Genomic DNA, 23,586 nt, shown 5'->3' with positions numbered 1-23,586 from the left:
TTTGTTTTATTGTTTTTATTTATTTATTTATTTTTAAATAAATTTACCATGGTAGTCCAATAAAGGTCCCTTCTACCCTCATAAAAATTGAGTATCTCATTTGGTTCTATATGGGAAAAGATTTAGTTCTATAGGGGTCAAGATTTCATCCAAACACTGAAAACTTGTATAGCAATGTTTATTTCTCATTTTTTACATATGTAATTACTATAGATTTTCCCAAGTCATGGCAAGAGTAAAATTTACTCTAAGTATGAGAAAATACAATTTGTGGGACTGTAGAATATAAGCAAAACAAAACATTAACATTATATAGGGAAAGAAAAAATGCATATGTATTATGCTAACTTATAAATGACATGAGAGAAAGGAATTGCTCAATTTTTATCTGTTAGAAAATGAGATTTTTATCTCTTAGAAAGGAGGAGATTCACCGATCAACTCTTTTTAATTGTACTTTTCTTAATCAGAATATCTGCACTTTCAAGAGTTTTTGTTTTTTTATGTGCATCTACCAGAAACAATTCAACTCCATCAAAAATCTTTGGTCCTCTCCACTGTATTTTGTAGAGAAGATACTTCAGAAACAAAGCTAACTTGTTTAGTCAGAGCTGTTCAAAACTGTGAGAGTAATATATTTCTGGTACTAGGAATACCATTTTTAAAGCTAAAATCTCTCTGCAGGCCATTGCATTTGGCCACATAAGCATACTTAGTTGTAAAAAAAAAATAAAAAATCGCTTAGCTTATTAAGGTATGTTGAGCAAAGCTCAGGGAAAAATCTATGCCGTGAGGGATCATTTATATTGTTGGATTCAAAAGTCAAAATTGTGCACCTTGGCATGTAAACTAAAGAAAAGCAAACTGTAGTATGTAAATTAGATACAATATAGAAACATCTATCTGGAAAAGTAGTCTTATGAAAGCATGAAAGAAGTTAAAATTCAAAGCCTTGTGAAACATCTGTCATTAATAAACTGGAAAAATATCTATCTATCTATCTATCTATCTATCTATCTATCTATATTATATTTTAAAATAACATAGTGATAACCCCAGCAAAAGAAGCAAAAGGTGTTTGACTGATAGGGGTGTACCTAGACATTACTGAAGCTGTAATCAGTGTAGTTTATCCACTGTTCAGCATCAGAAGCTACTTAGAGGAACAAAAAATATATGAAAAGTGATATGAACTCAATAGAAGTAAGGTATATTTACCATAATTTCTTTTCAGAAGAAAGACATGTCTGAAAGTTACCTGCAAGTGTTGTGGACAGCACAAAAGTCACCTCAAAACTTCATAATATTTTTTTAAGCTTGATTTGAAAGAGAAAATGTCATTCATTTTATAAGAGCTGGACCCTTCAGGACCGAGAGCATGAACAAAACTGGTTCTTCTATTTTGTTCAGGACAGTTTACAGAAAAGCATTTTAGTGATGAAATTTTATTTCAGAAAAGTCAAGATGTAGAGAAGTGGCTGCAAATGAAAACAGAATTAGTAGTAATAAAGACATAAAATAACTCAGATCCATTTACTTAAGGAAAACAGAATTTTTGTTACTATAAAGAACTGGAACAGGTTATCTGCAGATGTTGTGGAGTGTCTCTCCTCAGATATATTTAAACCCAACCTGACAAGGTCCTGGGCAACCTGCTTTAGCTGGCTATGCTTGTGCAAGGGACTTTGAGATTAAATGATCTCCAGAATCTCCAGAAGTTGTTTATTATTACTATTACTATTACTATTACTATTACTATTACTATTACTATTACTATTACTATTACTATTTATTTATTTATTTTCCCCCAGTTTAACTGATCTGCTGTGCTTCTGTGATTCTCCCACTCTCCACCTCACACCTGCAGGTCCATTCACTGGAATGCATAGTCATATTCAGAGGTTGCTTCTAGGAAAAATTCATTTACTTTAGTCAGGTATGTAGAGCAACAGACAGTAAGTTAAGGCTTATTTAAATAGGGTGAGTTAGCAAATCGGGGATAATTCATGTTACCTATGAAAATTATGACCTATGTCAATGTCTCTAGCACTGTCAAGACTACAAGTAAGTGTAGTGGGTTTACATGGCAAGGTTTTGGTAGTAGGGGTCCATAGGGTGGCTTCTGTGAGAAAAATCTAGAAGCTGCCCCATGTTAGGTAAGGGCTCTGCTGCTGACCAGAACCAAGCCAATAAGCAATGTTGTTGTGCCTCTGTGAGAATGTATTAAAGAAAGGGAAAAGAAAACGCTGCATCACACAGCAGCTGGGAGAGTGAGAGGAGTGAGGAACAGCCTTGCAGGTGCCAAGGTCAGAGAAGATGGAGGGGGAGACATGCTGCAGGCACCAGAGCAGAAGTCCCCGGCAGAGAGGACCATGGTGAAGCAGGCTGTCCCCCTGCAGCCCATGAAATACCATGGTAGAGCAGGGTTTCACGCTGCAGCCCATGGAGGACCATGGTGGAGCGGGTGGACCCGCACTGATGGAGGCTGTGGCTTGTGGAAGACCCCTGCCAGAGCAGATTCTGGGCCGGACCTGTAGCCTGTGGAGAGGAGACTGTGCAGGAGCAGGTGACCTGACAGGAGCTGCTGCCCGTGAGGGATCCAGGTTGGAGCAGTTTGCTCCTGAGGAATGGAGCCCGTGATATGGACCCATATCTGGAGCAGTTCTTGAAGAGCTGCTGCCTGTGGGAAGCCCATGCCAGATCAGTTCGTCTAGGATTGAATCCCATGCACAGGGGAAAAGAGTGACCGAGAAGGAGCAGTAGAGATGAAGTGATATAGACTGACCACAGCTTCCATTCCCCTGTTCTCCTGCACCACTCAGGGAGAGGTGGAAGAAGGTGGAAGGGGGGAAGGTGCTTTTGGTTTCTTTTATTTGTTTCTCACTTCTCTAGGTTGTTAGTAATAGGCAATAAATCTTACTATCTCCCTATGCTGAGTCTGTTTTTCCAGTCACAATAATGGTGGAGCAATGTCCCTGCCCTTATCTCAGCCCCTGTGCCCTTTCCATAGTATTTTCTCCCCCTTTCTCTTTGAGGAGGGGGAGCGAGAGAGCAGCTGAGGTGGAACTTGGCCACCCACTCAAGTAAAATCACCACAGTAAGAAAAGAGATTAAGCTTAACTGACACTTCTACAATTAGACAGTTCAGGACAAGATGACTCAAGTCTTCCTTAATAAAGGAACTAATTCCCAATAGATAAGTCATATTCAATTATTTTACTTATTCGTATTAAATTATTTTTCTGGACAAGTGAATGTAAATATTTATTACAGGTAATTTGGAGTCTTATTTCTGAGCCATGTCTTGAATCTGCTGCAAGACGAACACAAAAATATAAAAGTGATCATTGTGTAGATACTGTTATCAATTATATTTGCAATTGTTGAAGTAATATTGCAGATTGTTTTTATATGACTACATATTGATAACATTACCAGAAAATTAAATAATGTAGGAGGAAATGCTCAAAAGATAGGACTTAAGACCAGCTTCTCAAGCTTATTAAGTATTACTCTCTTTCAAGATTAAAACTGAAATTAGAATGTTAATGATGGCAATTTTTTTTTCTGCTGCCTTAGATAGACAGATTATAGTTCCTGAAACATATAAAAATACTTTAGAAGGAAGAATAGATTAATTAACAAATGGAAGATCCAGTATGCTGTAACCAGAGCATTTATATATACTACAAGAGAAGTATCAGAATTGGATTAAACAGGTCCAGAACTCCAGCCAAATCAGATGTAGGTCTGGTCTTCCACATAGGTCTTCCACATCAGAGTTAGACATAGGAGGCTGGAATATCTCCATAATCTCTCTGGGCAACCTGTGTAGGTGTTGGACCATTCTCACAGTACAAAGTGTTTTCTTGTGTTCATTTGTAATTTCCTGTTTTTTCTTTTTTTTTTTTTTTCTTTTTTTTTTTTCTTTTTTTTTTTTTTTTTTTTAATTTGTGACTGTTGCTTGTCAGTGGCTATGGTCAAGAATAGTTTGTCTCCCTCATTTTCATTCTCTGTGATGTATTATTTATACACATTGATAAGATCCCCGAAAGCCTCCTCAGGGATTCACAGTCCCTTTTGTCTCAAACTTTCATTATATGAATGGTTCTCCAGTTGGAAGATGCAACTCATTAAGTGAATACTAAAAACACTTTGAGTTTGAACCAAGTTAGGTGCGATAAATACTTTGAGAATCCCTTTGTATAAAAGCATCAAGCCTTTTATCTTTCTCAAGACTTGGTGGACATGTAGTGGGATAAGGAAACTGCAGAATAATTCATAAACCTCTGGTCAAAACTTGTAATGACCTAAATTTTGGAATTAATTTCCTAAATTAAGGCATTCCTTATGTCCTTTTGTCATCCTAGTCAGAAGTCATTTATGTTGTTTGAAAAGTGTACTCAGTAACTTTAATCTATCCTCTAAGTATACACAGACCTTTAGTGTCATACCATATAACTAGTCCCTATAAAATAATTACATAGCATTTGCTACAGTAGTTCACATCTCTAAATGTGATGATTAATGTTTTGTTAAGTCATCAGCAATTATTTTACAAAGAGAAAAAGAATGACCTGAAAGAAAAATTGTATCTCTAAGTATAATAAATACAAATGCCCATCCATTTTTTGACCAGCATGAAATCTCCTGATAACAGCATGCAAAACCTAGTATTCATTTCACAAATCTAGGTAATAAAGATGAGAGTGGCAGAGCATGTGTTAAAAATATGTAAATGAATTGATCTTTAATCTACCTATGCCTAAGAACAACAATCACCTCCTGCAGAAGAACTGTTTTTATTTAAGTACTGCTACATGATGAAATACCAGCAGTCTTACAAGGGTTTATAATTTGATATAAATTACTGGTGACTGGATCTGCATTTTCTTCAAACTGCTGCCCTGCTTCTTGCTAAGTGCACTGCTGACATGTTTGATATTGAACTTTAACTTAAAAATTACTATCCCAGTAGATGTTTATTGGATTTAGCTGGCTGAAGTAAACCTAGACACAGTGCCCACAGTACAATATAAGAGCAGATCTTATTTATGTGTGCTGGGAAATGTTGCACATTTCTTCCAGGAAAAAAGGGAAAATCAGAAATAACAAGAACAAAAACACCCACAAAGTAAGGTATTATCCATGCTATTAGAGGAACAGAGAAAATTAACCTGTGCTACACTAATGTAATGTAATCTTTGAAAACATTATGATGCTGTGTAATGCAATTTATTTTTGTATAATCATTTTAATGCACATTATTGGAAAAAAGCTGGACAGAAAGAAACAGATTTAAATTCAATACATGCCATGAGCAGAAGTAGAAGTCTCAGTATGGGGGGGGATCTAATTTTTCATGTGAAAATATTACATGCATTCTAGTAAGAACCTAACTGATATGGTTTGTTAAAAAATATTTTAAAGAAAACCTATAAAGTTAACGGAGGTGGTAATTTATGAAGACTCCAAGAAATATTAAAATACTAAGAACATATGTTCATATCTATAAAAACAATATATATATATTTAAAAATAAAATGTAATATTTGGGCAAATTCTGCAAAGCTTCCCTCTTGCCCCCCCTCCCATTGACTGGAATGCTATATTTACAGTCTTAACTATATTTACAGTCTAACTATAACAATGCTATATATACGGTCTTAACAATCCTGTAACTGTTTTTATTTGTTTTTAGCTAAGTCTGTTCAGTCATACACATAATTACATGTCTATACCTAGACATGTCATACCTATGCATGTCTATCTCCAGTCAACTGGAGAAATGTACACTGTTGTGACCAATACTCACTGATGTTAATTGTCTCACATTGGTTGGAATCTTTCTGCTGGGGTCTTTCATGACTTCTATCATCTCACCACTGTTTGTTCTATAGTTCTTTGCTGCCACTGGTCAATAACATTGAGAAATGTTATGGTCAATAACATGGGAAAATTAGACTAGTAGAAGACATTTCAGAAGTAATGAATGTTTTTCAAGTGAAGTTTGACATTATTATCTATCATTTAGAGTCAACTGTTGTACAAATATCACAGGATTTGTCATTATGAATCATAGAATAGTAGAATGGCTTGGGTTGTAAGGGATTGTAATGATCATCTAGTTCCAATCCACCTACCATGAGCAGGGACATCTCCCACTAGATCAGGTTGCTCAAAGCCCCATCCAACCTGGCCTTGAACATGGATAGGGCATCCACAATTTCTCCTGAGCAAAAGAAGAAGAAGGAATGATAAATACAGAAAAGAAAAGGGAGGAAAAGGCAATAAGGAAATGAAGAAAAAATATTTTTTTTAAAAAAAAAGTAAGGGACATAGGACTCAGATGTATTATCATGCCTGTGCTTTCAAAAATATTGCCTGCATATTTTCAGGCAGTATTTTTAATGCAAGAACCATAATTTTGCGATTTTATAAAACAAAATTTGTATTGTCCTCATTATCTCCTTGATTAAAATATTAGCTAAGGTCTTCTTCAGATTGTCTCTCTTAGGGTTTCTTGGTATCTCCTATCCATGTGCTTGTGAGTATTTATTTGACATAGATTTATTTTTTTTTTACCGTGCTGATTTTGTTCATCTGTTCTTAATTTAACAATTATTAAATATTCTTATGACCACTCATGAAAGAGGAATGCACATTTCACATTTTTCTTTTACTCCTTGTTGCTTATTTATATTTTTATATGAAGTACATATAACCCTCTACCTCTAGTTTTCAGTAAGCTGCCCTAATTAGATTAAAAACACATATTTCAATATGTTATCACAACAAAGCTGCTACTGCATCACTGTCAATTAGACCAAAAGAATTCAAGAGTAAACAGCATGGTAATTTTGCAAAACACTGGCTTTTTAGTTTGTTGGGAACTTCCCAATAAAGATGAGAGTCTTCTGGATTTCACGATAAAAGTCAGTGCCCTGTAGTTTGGGGGTTTCTGTCACAGGTTTTAGATATCTGACTAGTTTCCAGATAACCACAATGTACTATGAAAATTTCTAGTTGGTAAGCAATGGGATAAAGTCTAGTGAAAACAGCTTAAAGCCTTGTTGCTATGCATGTGATACTAGCTGGAAAACTATGTTCTTTGTTTTTACATGTATAAAAATTTTCTGTGCAAAACATTAGGTGATCAAATATTTCATATTACTAATCAAGATGAAACCTTCAGAAAAACAAATCAAAACAAAACAAAACAAAACAAATATTTCAGAAGAGATAAAAGAGAAGCAGAGAAACCAAGGTAAAACAATAATATGTCTCTAACTTTTTCTACATCTAGATGAAATAAAACATGTTTGTGATCATTGTTCCTTGCTGCATACTTGAAATGAAAATAATTCATTGTCATTTTGATTATCTTCAGGATGTCAGTGAAACTGCATTTAGAAATATTTAAAGAAATAAAAACTACTCTACAATCAAATCATTTGGACTTTGACAACACATTCTCATTTGCAACCAGTACCCCAATTTTGGAGGACATCCTTCTCACTTCAGAATTAATGAAAGTGAAAATGAATATTTGCTTGAAGTTAATTGCTTGTCTCATATATTGCATAATGCAGTAAAGTACACTACAGACAAGTTTTCATTCATCCATAAAGGATGTGTAGTAAGAGTTTTCAATTATTTTACCTCTTCCACCGAAACAATTTTAGAACTATGAAAAATATTTCACTTTATCAGTGTTGAATATGCTGAAATATGGAATCACATATCTAAAATGATAATCATCTCACAGATTAAAAATATTTCTACATTTTATGGCTATATTTTGTACACTAGCAAACTGTCATTTTTAAGGTCTTTAAAGTATGGTGAAAATCTCTTCACTGTCAAGTTCATGTGATTATAAAAAATGAAAAAAATAATCCTTTAAATAATAAATTTTTGACATATCACAGAAACCTTCCAATTAATGGATCAATTAAAAATAGGTTTCAAATTAATTTCATATGTATGTGAACTGATATATGTATATATTTAATGGAATGTAGGAAAGCTGGGAAGTACCTTTTAAAACAATAATTGGGAGCATGTATGCAATAATATAATTATACATGCAAGGACAAAAACAGTAAGTCTGCAAAAACAGTAAGCAAAAATATGTAATATGCTAACACATGCATTTTTCAACCCTGAAAAGAAACATTTTTACTGTGGTTTCTATTATGTGCAATGAGAAATAATGAAGTCTAGACCTATTGATTTCAGAGAAGCTATGCAGTTTTCGAAGCTTTCAGTTTCCTATGAATAATTTTTTCTGAATGCATTTTTTAACCTATTTTTAAAATGGTATTTTAAAATTAAACAGACAAATGGTATTTTAAAATTAAAAATAGACAATATTGAAAGAAGTCAGAATTAAAGGGAAAAATTCTTAATTTAGCCTGAATTAAAAATAATGTGGATCAGAATACATATTTTTTTAAAATGAACCAACAACTCAAAATGATCAACTAATATAAAAGCCTGAAGCCTGAATAGAAAACAAGTTAGACAGTTTTAAAGCATAAAAGTTAAAAGATGAAATGAGCTTCAGTAGACACAATAGAATGGTATTTTATTAAGTATCAAAAACAAAGACCCCTCTTGTTGTTTCAGTGTAGTTTGGTTGTATAGCTGAATAAGGAACAAGAGAAATTTTCACTTAAAATTCACAGAGAATTTTCAGGTAAAACAATTTTTTATTTTATTTTTTTTAGTAAATCCAGTCACTATAGACATATACTAATGGCTCTGAAAATAAGCAAACAAACAAACAAATATATATTTGTTTCATTTTTCAGGAATTCGCTTGATATTTGATGTTTTTACCTACACTCAAATTCATATTCATTTTCAGACAACTCGAAGTATAATAGTAAATTAGATTCAGTAGAAACAACCCAAATTACAGTTCTATATATGATAAATGTTTTTCCTGAAAAATGATTCACAATTTTTTCCTGAAAGTCATTCACCTGAAACATGTCTCAGCTCAACTTAGGAAAAGTGAATTGTAGAAAACTTTGAAAGAAAGTCCAGTTAGGGAACTGGATCCATAGTAAAGCACTATGTGGCCAATATTTAGTCATTTTGAGATTTATAATTTCTCACATTATATTGACATCTTATTGCCTCTACTTTACTGTATATCTATTTCATTTAACCAAGACCAACAAAAACAGCAACAAAGGGATGGAGAAGCAGGAGGAAGCCACAGTTTAGGTACAACCACACTTCATGCAGACTCTAGATTGTGTTACCAGCTTCAGGGGACAAATTGTGTTTCCTTTAAAGCCAGGTAGTGTTATTAGTGATGTACATGTACATGACATCAGAGTCAGACCTCAAGTAGTTTTTTTGTTTGTTTGTTTGTTTTTTTCCTGTTTACATTCAAAATAAACTGCTCACATAATATTCATTGGAAGAGTAGTGGCAGTATTAAAGTCAGAACTTTCACCTGAACCATGTCGAGCAGCTATGTCAAGGCCACCTTCTCATCTGGTTTATGATATACTTTTGAACAAAATATATTTCACTCTAGTAGAAGCTAAAAACATTTTAAAGAAAACACTAAAACTACTATGAAATTGACTCCATAGGTCAAGATAACTTAAGGTAAATATGTGCCAGGATGTTGCCATATATTTTTTTTTTTTCATAAGTCGATTAAATATCAACTAGGAAAATCTTTCACAAGTGAAGGGAGGAGAAGGCAAGGCAAGGCAAGGTAAGGCAAGGTAAACCTCAGGAATTAAGTTACAAAATCTGAGATTGATTTTACACATTTAAAAAATAGAAGCATTAGCAGTTTAAAAGCAAAAAGTAAATAAGTGAAATAACAACAAATACAACAATAAAGAAAACATTGTTTCCATAAACAAAACAAAACATATATATATATATATACACAGATATGAATAACAGTGAATGTAAATTGAAGATTTAACCCATATGTAGAAGACTTCACTGTATTCAAACGTAATTCTGTGAGACTTGTTACGTAAACATGTCACTGTGATGAAATCATACTTGCCCTGCTCCCTCATTTCCCCCCTCCCTCTAGGTCCTTGTCCAAAGACATTAAAAAAAATAAAAAAAAAAATAAAAGCATGCAAGAAAGGAGCAGTGAAATACATTCATCTATTCAAGCCATTGTTCCAGTGAATGACAACCACAACAACTGTGATAAATGGCAGATTTACCAGGGAGATTAAAAGGGCTTTTACCATCCCATTAACAATATCCAACACAGCAGGCTCTCTCAAAGCAGATACCCAGGATCACATTCACTTCTCCATTTATTCTGGGTTTAGCTCTGCATTTGGTTATGGTTCTACACAAGTATAAATGTTGATCTGTATCAAGCAATTTTATGCAGGGAAAACTCAATCACCTACTTTATCCAAGCAATATTTTGAGGAGTGGGATAAAAGTTTTTTAGTATTTAATATTAGATCAAAAATAAATAAAACATTAGTATGTGTGTTAATAACCATGTATTCAGTGAGATTCAGAAATAATTAAAATTACATGGGTCAAGTATAAAGCATGCTGCAATAAAGTAGGTATTTCATTATTTTCAGCCCCATATTAGGAAAACAGCAATCCACTTTTGGAGATTTTTAAAGAGAAATATACTTGTTGTGTAAAGAATCTCTCCTAATAGTGAACAGAGTGGGATTTGATTGAAAATACCAAAAGATAGTTTAATACAATACCAAAATATAATACCAAAAGATAGTTTAATACAAAAACTGGTCAGCAACATACCTATGCCATGAGAGCAGAAACTAGGAAAAGACAGACAGTTCATAATACATTAAATGGCACTTACTATAAACAAGATCTTCATTGAAACTGAGTTAAGAAGTAAAACTTTTTTCAATGGTACTTTTAATCATGAAAATAAATAAATTCCTGGTCTGGTGTAAGTTTCATGACTTAAAGGTAATGAGTAAAATCCATGCTGTAGCTATAATCTACATTAAACAAACCTCTTGGACATCTGGACATGCAAGAAAACTACACATAACTGTGATGGTATATTCACAAATGGGAGGACAATCACTTATTTTCTTATATGTGTTAGACATATATATGTATAAACATAAAGTTTTGTATATATATATACATTTTCTCTCTCATGCACAAATCTGACCATACTCTTGCTCACCTTCCCTTCATATACCTTTGTTTAGATGGTTATTTTTTTTTTGAATGTATGGTAAATCACTGTATGTTTTTGATTTATTCTTTTATTATTCTCCCTGTATTTCCATCCTATCATTTTCAAATGTAAATTAAATAAATGAATTTTTAAAAAGTGTACTATGTCCTATGAATGTTAAACCATTTGTTTAACTGACATGCATCTTTCCTTCATTATTAACAGAATGTCTTCTTGGGAGCTATTAGATCTTTAAGAACTTCTATTTTCCAATTTGTATCTCATTGAAGCAAAAAGTATAGTTTTAATCTCTCTCATTTCTTCTTTTCTGAAGAAAGTAATACAGTGAAAAGTAATACTGGGATTCATTAACCAAGCCTCATTGAATATATGTAGTGTCCTGTGTATATGTTGTGTATCAGGGATATAAGAAGGTAAAATCTTAGACTATTTAGAAGTTTAAATGTTTTTTTTGTTTGTTTGTTTGTTTGTTTTTTAAAGGAAAAATTGAACAGAGATCTATAAAAAAAAAAAAAAAAGTGAGAATGTTCTCTCATAATACATTTTTAACTATACTTTAATGTCATCTATAGGTTTAATATATTTTTAACATATTCAGAAAACAGATAATATTATAATCCATTTATTTTCAGGTGATACAAGCGTTATTATCTAGAATAGAGGATGATCTCTAATCCTAATTGAAGTCGAACAAGAGATTTCTTTGCAAATTTTTCTGATGACTTCAGAATGAAACTGAACTAACGTTTTATTGAAGTGCATTATTTCCACTGCACAGAAGGAGAGAGGTACAATATCACTCAGGCTTGGCACCAACCTGAAGATTTTCACTGGTATTTAACACAGTTGACTATCCAAACTGGGAACAGCATAGCACTACTTCCGGGTGGACACAGCAGAAGATGATATCATTAGTATCTACTTGACAGTGCATTAAAATTCCTGTCCTACTCCCTGCCCTCACTCCTCCTAATTGACAAGCTAATTCAACCACTCAAATATTTTAAACCTCCTGAAGAGGATGAATTTGACAGTCCAGCTTGTATTACTCCCAAGAAGGACAGAAGTCCAAAGATCAATTTAAATGTAAAGTGTGGTTTATGGCAGCTTTCCTGATTTAGAGCAGGACAGATCATCTGAAAGGAATCACACAGCTCAACCCAAGGACAAAGATGTGTCTACCTAGTGACAGGTCTACGTGCTCCATTTATCTTCATCTTGCTTGTGTAAGTAGTAGGCAGCCACATAACAAACTACATTTATCTGCTGTGTCTGCCCCTGCTTCCTACTACCATCAACCTACTGTGATAAATTCCAACCACATTGTGTTGTGGAAGTGGGGCTCACAGACCACAACTGCAATATCAGAGGAAAATACTGTAATAGAATTTCACCAGCAGTAAAGATTCAGGCATTTATTGCCTGAAGAATGGAAGGACATATTTTACTCCAGGTGAGTTTAGATTTAAAATAAAAGAACTGACAATAGCAAAATCATTTTAAAGTAATTAAAATAACTCTTTCCACTCTCCAGTTAGAAAACTGAAAATGAAACAAAACAAACCAAATAAATCCTTAAACTAGTTGAAATTATAATTATAATTAAAGGTGCCTATATTGAATACCTACTGAGATGGCCTTGATTTAGTTTATACAGAACTGCAGTTAAAGGGCAAGTAGGCATCTCCCAGTAGTGTGCTCTCTCAAGTCTAAAAGGCAGATGGTTCTGTCAACCACAGAGCTTTAGTCCTGTGTGAACATAGTTACAACATATAGTCTGTGTTTAGTCTGTTTGTAAAACTTTGATACAAAACCAGTTAAACTACCTGTACTGATAGATGATAACTTTTATATTAACTTGACATAACTACAAGCAGTGAAATACCCACTTTGTTTTGTTTGTTTGTTTGTTTTGTTTGTTTGATTATTTTTTTAGGAAGGTAATCTTAGTAATGTTAATAAAACCTGTCAGCTATAAAAAGACATATACATATGAAGAAAACACAGAAGGTGGAATAAATAATAAACTTTTAATATTATCATTTACCACTTGATATTTCTGTAGTCCCTTATAATTAAATATTAAATATGTTTTATATATATCTTTTTGGTAACATAGAGAACTTTAAAATGGTTGTTTAAGCAGAAAAAAAAAAAAAAAAAAGTTGATTTTTTTGAAAATATAATTTCTTAACAACTATTTTATTTTATTGAGTTTTACGAACAGACTATGCACAGACTATATGTTTTATTTTTGAGAACAGAAGAGGGGAGCACACGGAAGAAAGAAAATTCAGAACATCAGAATCTCTCTAAATCTCCAAACAATCTTATTGGTAAGGTCTAATAAGGAATATGTGAACAAAGTTTCTCACATTCAACTTCTTATACAAAGTGATCATAAAAACGTATCATGATGAGAGGTTTAGAGTCTGATTTTATGAGGCACAAAGATTATTTTAGTACAACTAAAATAAGTACAACTAAAATAATCTTTGTGCCTCACGACCCAAAGTACAACTCACAGTGAAGAGGGCTGGATTTGCATTCTTTGATACTCCAGATTCTGCACAACTTCTTTTATTAAACAAAGATCAACGAAATACCCCAGAGAGTCACAAATAAATGCTCATCAAATCCAAGGGAACTACAAGGCCTGAACTTTCTGAAAACAGACAGCAGAAAGGCAAGTAAACAACAAAATGGATTCCGAACGCGTCAGGTTTGGAATTTGTTTTGGTCTCTTAGCCTGACCTAAAGATTAATCAATAATTCACCAGAAAGAAAAAGAGAGAGAGAGAGAGAGAGAGAGAGAGAGAGATGAGAGAAAGACAGACTGAGAGAGAGAGACAGATGAGAGAGAGACAGACTGAGAGAGAGACAGACTGAGAGAGAGGGAGAGAGGGAGAGAGGGAGAGAGGGAGAGAGGGAGAGAGGGAGAGAGGAAGGAAGGAAGGAAGGAAGGAAGGAAGGAAGGAAGGAAGGAAGGAAGGAAGGAAGGAAGGAAGGAAGGAAGGAAGGAAGGGAGGGAGGGAGGGAGGGAGGGAAGGGAGGAAGAGAAGGGGGGAAGGAAGGGGGAAGAGAAAGGAGAGGAGAGGAGAGGAGAGGAGAGGAGAGGAGAGGAGAGGAGAGGAGAGGAGAGGAGAGGAGAGGAGAGGAGAGGAGAGGAGAGGAGAGGAGAGGAGAGGAGAGGAGAGGAGAGGAGAGGAGAGGAGAGGAGAGGAGAGGAGAGGAGAGGAGAGGAGAGGAGAGGAGAGGAGAGGAGAGGAGAGGAGAGGCTGGCAAAGAAAAAGGATAAAAACTTGGTAGAATAAAAAGGAAGAAGATGGAAGAGGAAGAGACAAAGGAAAAGGAAAAGGAAAGGGAAAAGGAAAAGGAAAAGGAAAGGGAAAGGGAAAGGGAAAGGGAAAGGGAAAGGGAAAGGAAAAGGAAAAGGAAAAGGAAAAGGAAAAGGAAAAGGAAAAGGAAAAGGAAAAGGAAAAGGAAAAGGAAAAGGAAAAGGAAAAGGAAAAGGAAAAGGAAAAGGAAAAGGAAAAGGAAAAGGAAAAGGAAAAGGAAAAGGAAAAGGAAAAGGAAAAGGAAAAGGAAAAGGAAAAGGAAGAAATGAAACGTGACTCTTCTGATTGTCTCTTAATCTCAAAACACTCACTGACACAAGAACTTCCAAAGGTTTCCCTTATACATTTAGCCTTGGTATTCATCAGATGTGACATATTTTTGTTTTTGACTTTTGGCCATCCTTCCACCCACATATTATTAACTTCAGTATTACTTGCTTTACCAATTTCAGCTTGCTATTCTGAAACACATTACTTTAGTCTTCTGGTAAACACTACAGAAGATAAAATGGTTTGGAACTGTTGTCCACCCTTTTCTGTTTCCAAATAACCTTGACTTTATTCCATTACTCAAAGTTTTGACAAAATATTTTGGTAGTTTGTGTACCAGGGTCTTTATGCATAAGGCAACATGTGTGAATGATTATTATGCCCCTCAAAATTATAAAATTCTTTTTAATTCTTTCTCAGAGCCTCATTCTATACATGTCTTGGTTATTAGAAGGTGGTTTAAAGTTCACTTGCAAAATCAGACAACATCATAATTAAGGAGCCTAAGAACAACTAAGAACAACAAGGGAAGGGAAGGGAAGGGAAGGGAAGGGAAGGGAAGGGAAGGGAAGGGAAGGGAAGGGAAGGGAAGGGAAGGGAAGGGAAGGGAAGGGAAGGGAAGGGAAGGGAAGGGAAGGGAAGGGAAGGGAAGGGAAGGGAAGGGAAGGGAAGGGAAGGGAAGGGAAGGGAAGGGAAGGGAAGGGAAGGGAAGGGAAGGGAAGGGAAGGGAAGGGAAGGGAAGGGAAGGGAAGGGAAAAGAAAAGAAAAAAGAAAAGAGAAAAGAGAAAAGAAAAGAAAAAAGAAAAGAGAAAAGAAAAGAAAAGAAAAGAAAAGAAAAGAAAAGAAAAGAAAAGAAAAGAAAAGAAAAGAAAAGAAAAGAAAAGAAAAGAAAAGAAAAGAAAAGAAAAGAGAAGAAAAGAGAAGAGAAGAGAAGAGAAGAGAAGAGAAGAGAAGAGAAGAGAAGAGAAGAGAAGAGAAGAGAAGAGAAGAGAAGAGAAGAGAAGAGAAGAAAAGAAAAGAAAAGAAAAGAAAAGAAAAGAAAAGAAAAGAAAAGAAAAGAAAAGAAAAGAAAAGAAAAGAAAAGAAAAGAAAAAGTCATAAAAAGAAGACCCCCAATTGAACAAGTGAACAGAAACCCAAATAAATACATAAATCTTTATATCAAGAGGAAGGTTCCAGTGACAAATCAGGGGGTAAAAAAAAAAAATCTTGTTTGTTTTTAAGTACTAATAATTTTCATTTAGATTCATGTTTACAAACCAATAAAATGAGATTTATTCACAATTAGAAACAGAAATTCTATTCAACACTTTTTTTTTTTTTTTTTCTATAAAATTGTTCATTATCTTCACTAAGGATACTGCATGGTTACCCAAATATAAAAAATTAAACTGATAGTCATGAATTTCTTCCTTCCCTCAGAAAAGGTGAAAACTTTTTTGGTGAAACTTATGCATTTATAATTTGATACAACCATTACAGTTGTGTCCCAAAAGAGTTTTTTTGTTTGTTTGTTTGTTTGCTTGTTAATCTTTGTTTTAAGGAATTCTTGAATATATTGTTGGAAAATAGCTTTCAGTAAAACTCAAAGGTTTGCACTGAAAATTCAAAATAGCAAAAAAACACTTGCAATTAAACTATAATCTAGTACATAAATAAACATTTTGGCAAGCAAAAATGAAATTGTTGTTTCTTTAATGTAACTTTGTTGTATTCAGGTTTCCAAAATATGTTTTCCACTCAGTAACATTCCTAACTACAGTCTCATAGAAGAGTGTGTTTTTCCTTTTTGTACAGAGGTAATAAAGTCTGCAGAAAATCTAGCTCCTTGTTGGACATTTTTCTTCCTTGGATACATCTGAACTTAGTTAAACCCTTCCATTTGACAGTAAATGTAGTGTACATTTCAACAGTTTGAAAATACATCTAGATACTTAATTCCTGCTGAAATGGGTAAGAATTACATAAGAATATTTCAACATTTATTATTTCAGTAAATAGCCTAGAACATGCTGTGGCCACAGTGATGTGGTCAGCATCTTAGATATTTTTATTGTGGGGCTGCAGGTGGCCATTGAATGAGAAGTTGCTATTTCCCACTACTACAACTTGATTTCACGCAGTCTCTTTTCCCTGGTTCAGTCTAATTTGTACCAGCTATAGCAATAATTTCTCATGCACAGCTTTACCAAGGGAGTGAGCAAAAGAACACTGTGTCCTTTGAAGTGGATTGGGGAGCATTAAGCAGTCACTTCTCCATAGCCATGGTATCTAGAGTCTTTTCATCCTTTCAGCTGAGATGAAATCAGTTATTTATATGCATTGTTCCATTTTCTCTAGCCTTCTAACTTTAAATAAAAGACTGATATATTTATTTAATGGCAGAGCATTAGGTCCAAACCTTTGGCGACACGGACTTAGGCTGACTTCAAGAGATATTTTTAGTTCACCTCTGTAAGCATTAAAATGAAAGAACTGTTACAGCAGCTTCAGGTTAAGAAGAAGGATCTGAGGCAAATATAAATAAATTATTTAAAATTCCTGATACATTAATTCATCAAGCAAACATCAAAACAAGCATATTATATGGGTATGTCAGAGAGAGAGAGACAGAGAATGTGTGTGAGAGAGATCTGCATTATTTGTTTTCTTTTGCAAATGTTTAACTAGTATAAATAGGGGGTAAATCCCCTAACCTGTAGTTTCCCATGAATATCCTCTATTTATATTACTGTTAATTCCCTTCTTCATTCAACCAGAAATGAAAAACATGATCTTTTGCTAAGTTTATGGTGGAAGACTACATGACTTTCAAAAACAATAATCATTTAAGTGAAAGATAAAGTTTTTGAGGATTGGAATGGGCACCTCTTCCTCCCTTAACCAGACACCTGAGAAAGTAAAACACAACTGTCAAGATGTCTTCTGTCTTGCATTACAAGAAATTTAATCCATTTACCCACTAGCGTGGTGTCCTGCTAGCAGGAAGTAAGCACATACTAATTAAATGTTTCAGTTCTTTATATAAATGCTTATATTGCATCCCAAAAGAGAAGGCTGTCCAGTACAAATTGTTCTTGAGGAAATTACGTGGACTTTTAAGCTGCCATTGTAACAGAAGTGTAGCTGTTGTTAGCAAATTAGTGGTTATGGTTACAGTAAATGGAAAACAGAGAAGCAATTATGGCTACAAATTATTTCAAAAGTATTAGAAAAACAAGATGAGTGTTACACATTACTTGTTACTACAAGATGAGTGTTACTAATGGCAACTGGAAGAAACTAGAGTTATAAACCTATAAAGCAAGACTAAAAATGAATGATTTAGCATCAAAGGAGTCAGCTTTGTAGGAAGACGTAATGTTTCCAGGTGCCAGCAGAAGTTCATACTTTGCAACCACCAGCTAGGTTTATATGCCATGAAAATTGCTTGTCATTATTTGTGCTGTACATATTTATAACCATTAAGATGTAATTTCATTACATAATTGTAACCTGGAAGATTACTTTTGTTTCATACCAGTGTACCTAAGTGAGTGCTGTAAACTCCAAAAGGAGTGTAAATGAAGAAAGTGTGTGTGCTTTGTTTGTTTATTTGTAGGAAACAATATTTACCTTTTGTGAATTCATTGATTTCTTAAAATAATGTATTTGCAGAATTAACTTAACATGCTAGTTTTTTATGCTTATATTTTGTAAGTAACTTTTTATTTTTATTTTATTTTATTTTATTTTATTTTATTTTATTTTATTTTATTTTATTTTATTTTATTTAGTTTTTGTCTTGTATAAGCAAATTCATAAAGCATGGGACAGGTTCCTTCACTCAAAGAAAATGATAGACTCCTCTAATGAGGGGTGTCTGACACTGGAGATAAAGAAGAGAAGAACGTACCAATTCTGCAAGAGAAAGTACATCAACTGAAAATATTTACTGTTGCTATTAAAAATGAATTAACAAAAACAGGTGGTCTTTTAATTGAAGCCTTTATCACACTTTGCTCAATTTCATTTAAATGCAAATTTGAAATCCTTTCTCTAAGCCAATAGAAAGTTGAAACTGAACATAAACACTGCTTTACTAATGATGCAATTATGTGGCATACCATTAGGCTTAATATGAAAAACCACACATACTGGAAATATTAAGACAGCCAGAGAGGATCCTCTTCTTTGCTTTTAAAAGTACTTTATAGAAGTATTTTATAATCTATTTAACTGAATTTCAATATGACATACTTTGCCTGTGCTTGGTAAGATACTTACTATTTCAATTTAGCCTTCATTTATTTTGTCCTGCATGTCTCCTAAGTTCCAGAGGGGAGAACTGCATAACCAGAAAAGCTATGTCTTGTCATAGTTGTAAAAAAGAGGCTCATCCGTACTCAGGTCTGACCACCCAAACCCAGATGAATTTATAGGTAAGAAAGAGTAGGCCAAGGGCCTACAGAGAGATTTGAAATCTTGATGATGAAATCTTATTTATATGTCGAGTGCCTTTTCTTCCAAGTGATCGGATGAGAGAAATGTATGGGTCTTTCCCTTCCCTTCCCTTCCCTTCCCTTCCCTTCCCTTCCCTTCCCTTCCCTTCCCTTCCCTTCCCTTCCCTTCCCTTCCCTTCCCTTCCCTTCCCTTCCCTTCCCTTCCCTTCCCTTCCCTTCCCTTCCCTTCCCTTCCCTTCCCTTCCCTTCCCTTCCCTTCCCTTCCCTTCCCTTCCCTTCCCTTCCCTTCCCTTCCCTTCCCTTCCCTTCCCTTCCCTTCCCTTCCCTTCCCTTCCCTCTCTCATATAAGACTTTGATACTTGATCCTTTTATTTGCTTGTCAAAAAGATTTTGCTTGTCAAAAAGATTTTGCTACCACATCCTAGCACACATTTTTCTAAAGCTAAACTATGAAGTAGATTTTATTGCTGGTTTGATGTATTTATTTATTTTTTCTTTAAAATGCTTTTAATTTTTACTAGGATAAAATATGTTTTGTTAAAAAGGTGAGGGGAAGATAGCCTTGACATGGCTGCTCCACATGGATCAGGTGAAAAGTCTGGAATAATGAGTACAATTGCTTTTCCATGAATCTGTACTCATTCCTTTATTGATTCCTTCTTCTGCCCTGCCTTTTTTTTTTTTTTTTTCTCTTTTTTCTTTTTTTTAAACGTATATATTAACTAAACATAAATTGAAATAATTATGAAGTAAAATGGAGACACAAACACAAGAAAGCCAAACCAGAGGTCATATTTAAAGAAATAAAATTATTTGCTCCATTAATTTGAGAGAAAACTGTTTTGTATTTTTTTTTTATTTTGTTTCTTTTCCATTAGTATTTAATCTTATAGGATATTGAGCAATATTTCTTTTGAGTTTGCCACTTCTGTACCGCACTGTCATACTATTCTAATGCAAGCAATTGGAACATTAATTTTAGGAAGGGGTCATATAAAACTTCAATGATTCAGTTATCACAGCTTTAGTATGGTTGCTCCAGATATGATCAGGAATATTTTTCATTTGTTGGAACAAACAAAAAAGAAAGAAATAGAAAAAGAAAAGAAATAGAAAAAGAAATAGAAAAAGAGAAAAAGAAAAAGAAAAAGAAAAAGAAAAAGAAAAAGAAAAAGAAAAAGAAAAAGAAAAAGAAAAAGAAAAAGAAAAAGAAAAAGAAAAAGAAAAAGAAAAAGAAAAAGAAAAAGAAAAAGAAAAAGAAAGAGAAAAAGAAAAAGAAAAAGAAAAAGAGAAAGACAAATGAACTCTCAGGACTATATATATAAAAAAAAATTACAGCTTCCAGGTTCAAAAGTTCAGGTCAGAGGTGTGGTTTCATACAATTTATTTTGCATATGAAAGGAATCATCTTGTGCCTTTCCACATTAACAGTCTTCTCTCATTATAATAATAAGTACACTAGGAAGGATGATACATTGCACAGAATAATATAAGTTGACATATACAAAGGAATCATAAGAAAGCTTAGCTCCTGATACTGTTATTTTGCTTCTGGGTATCCCTGAAATGCTGAATATGTTTTTCATTTGATCTTAGCTTAATGCAAGCATCAGCTGTTTTCAGAGGGAAAAAGAGACTTTAAAAACATCCAACCTTCATTCACTGAAACATTTGACTCTGAAAGTTTTCCAGTAATTGGTGAACTATTGAGATTCCTCTGACACCTACACAAACTATTGTGCAGAAAATGGGTAACTTGATGCATACAAGTTACCCTAACTGCTGTCTCCCAGAAGCCCTTTTCATTGATTAACTGATCTGTTTTATCCATAATCAAGTCAAGTATTTGGGTTTGTGCTCCTTGATTTCATTGGTAGCAGGAGGGGTCCTTTCCAGGCTGTAGAGGCAAACCAAACAACAGGGAATCTGCAATGGATTATTCAGCTCCTTCCCCCCGATTAATGAAGTAATCCAATTGACATACATTGAAGTAAACAGATAGTGACATATTTGTAGACAAACTGTCATACTCTTGATTATTTCAAAACGAAATTATTTCTGAATTGCAAGCAAGGATTGTAAAAAGTCTGCCAGCCTCAGCAGCTGGTATGTTTCTACAAGACCCAACCATTATGAAGAAAAGTTAATTTCAGTATAATGTACTGCATTTTCTTACAGCTCTCATTAAGCCTCTCTTACACAATGAAGTGAAGATAAAGTACACTGTAAATATTATAGTTGTGTTTTATAATCCCTGTTTTCTTTTTGTTTTATGTTACATACCTGAATCATTCTTTGAAAAGCAAGTTGATTTTGCTGTCTTAAATCTTTTTCTCAATGTATTTTTTTTTTCTTGTTAGTCATTTGTTTGGAGATAAAATGTATTTGATATTCAACTTGTTTTAGCATATACCAAATAGGTTGGATTTTCAAAAGCAGATTTAGTTTAGTATAGCTCCTACTGAACTACTCTGCAATTCCAAGAAGTAGGGACTCCACCTGTCTGACAAGGAGCCTCACAACTACAGTTATTACTGAGTGAGTTAGATATCCATCTAATCAAGCCTTTTACAGTGAAGAAAAAATCAACTATTTAAATGGAGTGGTGTACTTCTATGTCAAACTGTATCACACCTCTTTCTCTTGTGAACTCTGCCTAGATGAACAGAAGACGTATGTTATCTGGCACTACTATTATGTATTTGTAACGCATAAGGAATAACTTCTAGTGCATTTAGTGGAGATTTCTCTGCACTGAAAATGCTTTGAACTACAGAGCTGTTATAACCAGGGCCAAGCAAATAGCCTCCAATATGACTAGTTGCAGCATTTGGAGTGAACATTAATTTCCTTCAGCACTGCATGAGTAAAACATCCAGAAGTATTCACATTGTATTGTGAATCCTGCCCAGGTAAGTTCCAAGAAAGTCCTTTCAACCTGTTTTCTTAAGCTTAAGTTAGAGTTTTTGTTGTGGAGTGGGGTGGGGGACATTTTCTTTGAGCTTCTGATTTTGGAGTCAGATCATCAAATGTATTTAGCCACAGTAATACTTCATGCCTAATATAATCTTCAATAACCTTTGGATTAGTTGATCAGATTTAGATGTCTGAGAAAGAGAATTTTAGAAACTTCATTTCTAAATGAAACTAATTTAGAAACTAATGACACAATACAGTATTTGAGGAAGATCTTGGAGACACCTGGTAAAAGTAGCCAGAGGTGAGTAAGCATTTCTGAAATAATATGCATCTTCCTTTCTTGAATTTTAAACATTGATGTTGAATTAAGATCCTGTGCAAAGTTCTCTGTTATGGCAAGACAGATGTTTTGCTCTCTTTTCTTTTAGAAAGGACCAAAGCTCAAAATAAATGTCTGAAGATAGAGGGAGTATTTAGTAGCCTGTTGGGTTACCTACCAAGGCTGTAGGAAACTTAAATCTGCTATGTGGTATTCAAGGCAGAAATATAAGTTAATCTCTTACAACATTCAAGGACATCCCCACTACCAGACTATTTTGAGTGAATAAAGGAAATAATTACATGATCTTGAGCATTTTATGTTTAATATGACTGTTCTCATCTAATCTATAGGCTACTCTGGCACTAATCTGTCTCTCTGTGTTTCTTTGGAGCTGTTCCTTCATTTATGAATGTTTTAAATATTAGAGGTGATTTTATAAAGATATGGCATTGTCTGGTAATGATATATACATCCAGGTCTGTTCTGCTATGTAATCTGTCATTGTTTTGTTTGTTTGTTTGTTTGTTTTTAATCTGGGCATAACCTGAAACTAAAGGATTGTGCTCTTGCAATAAGAAAGCTTTTCTCTTGTCAGTGTTTTAAACTCTCAGGAATTTTAACCTGAACAAAGGCTTCAGCAACTCATTAATTGCTGGTGGGATCCAGCTCCAGCATCTTTGTGTGTGAAGAAGCTTACAGAATTTGGCAGAAGAGAATGGCTTTTAAGGACACCACAGGTGGCTAGATGGGAATTGAGGAGGTGGAAAAAGATGGAGACTTTTCCAAAGTAACTTATAAGATGCAGGGTAAAACAGCTGAAGAAGCATTTTGGGGAAAAAAATACACAAATTTAAATTAAATATGAATATATTGAATTTTGAACCTGTAAGCGTTCTCTACTACCAGTTACTTGTTCACATTCAGTTCATTTAAACTATTTTAGAACAGCAGTGGAACCTGTGTGGCAACCCTGTGTTAACACTCCCATTTATTTAATAATTTATTTCAAAATAACAAGCTCTTGTACTTTATCACTGTACTTACTGTTTTTAATTGCCTGAAAAGATTATTTTTGAAGAGTATTTGAAGAAT

This window comes from Aythya fuligula, chromosome 3 (genome assembly GCF_009819795.1).
Source record: "Aythya fuligula isolate bAytFul2 chromosome 3, bAytFul2.pri, whole genome shotgun sequence".
In the NCBI taxonomy this organism is placed as follows: Eukaryota; Metazoa; Chordata; class Aves; order Anseriformes; family Anatidae; genus Aythya; species Aythya fuligula.
This window is presented reverse-complemented; position numbering follows the sequence as displayed.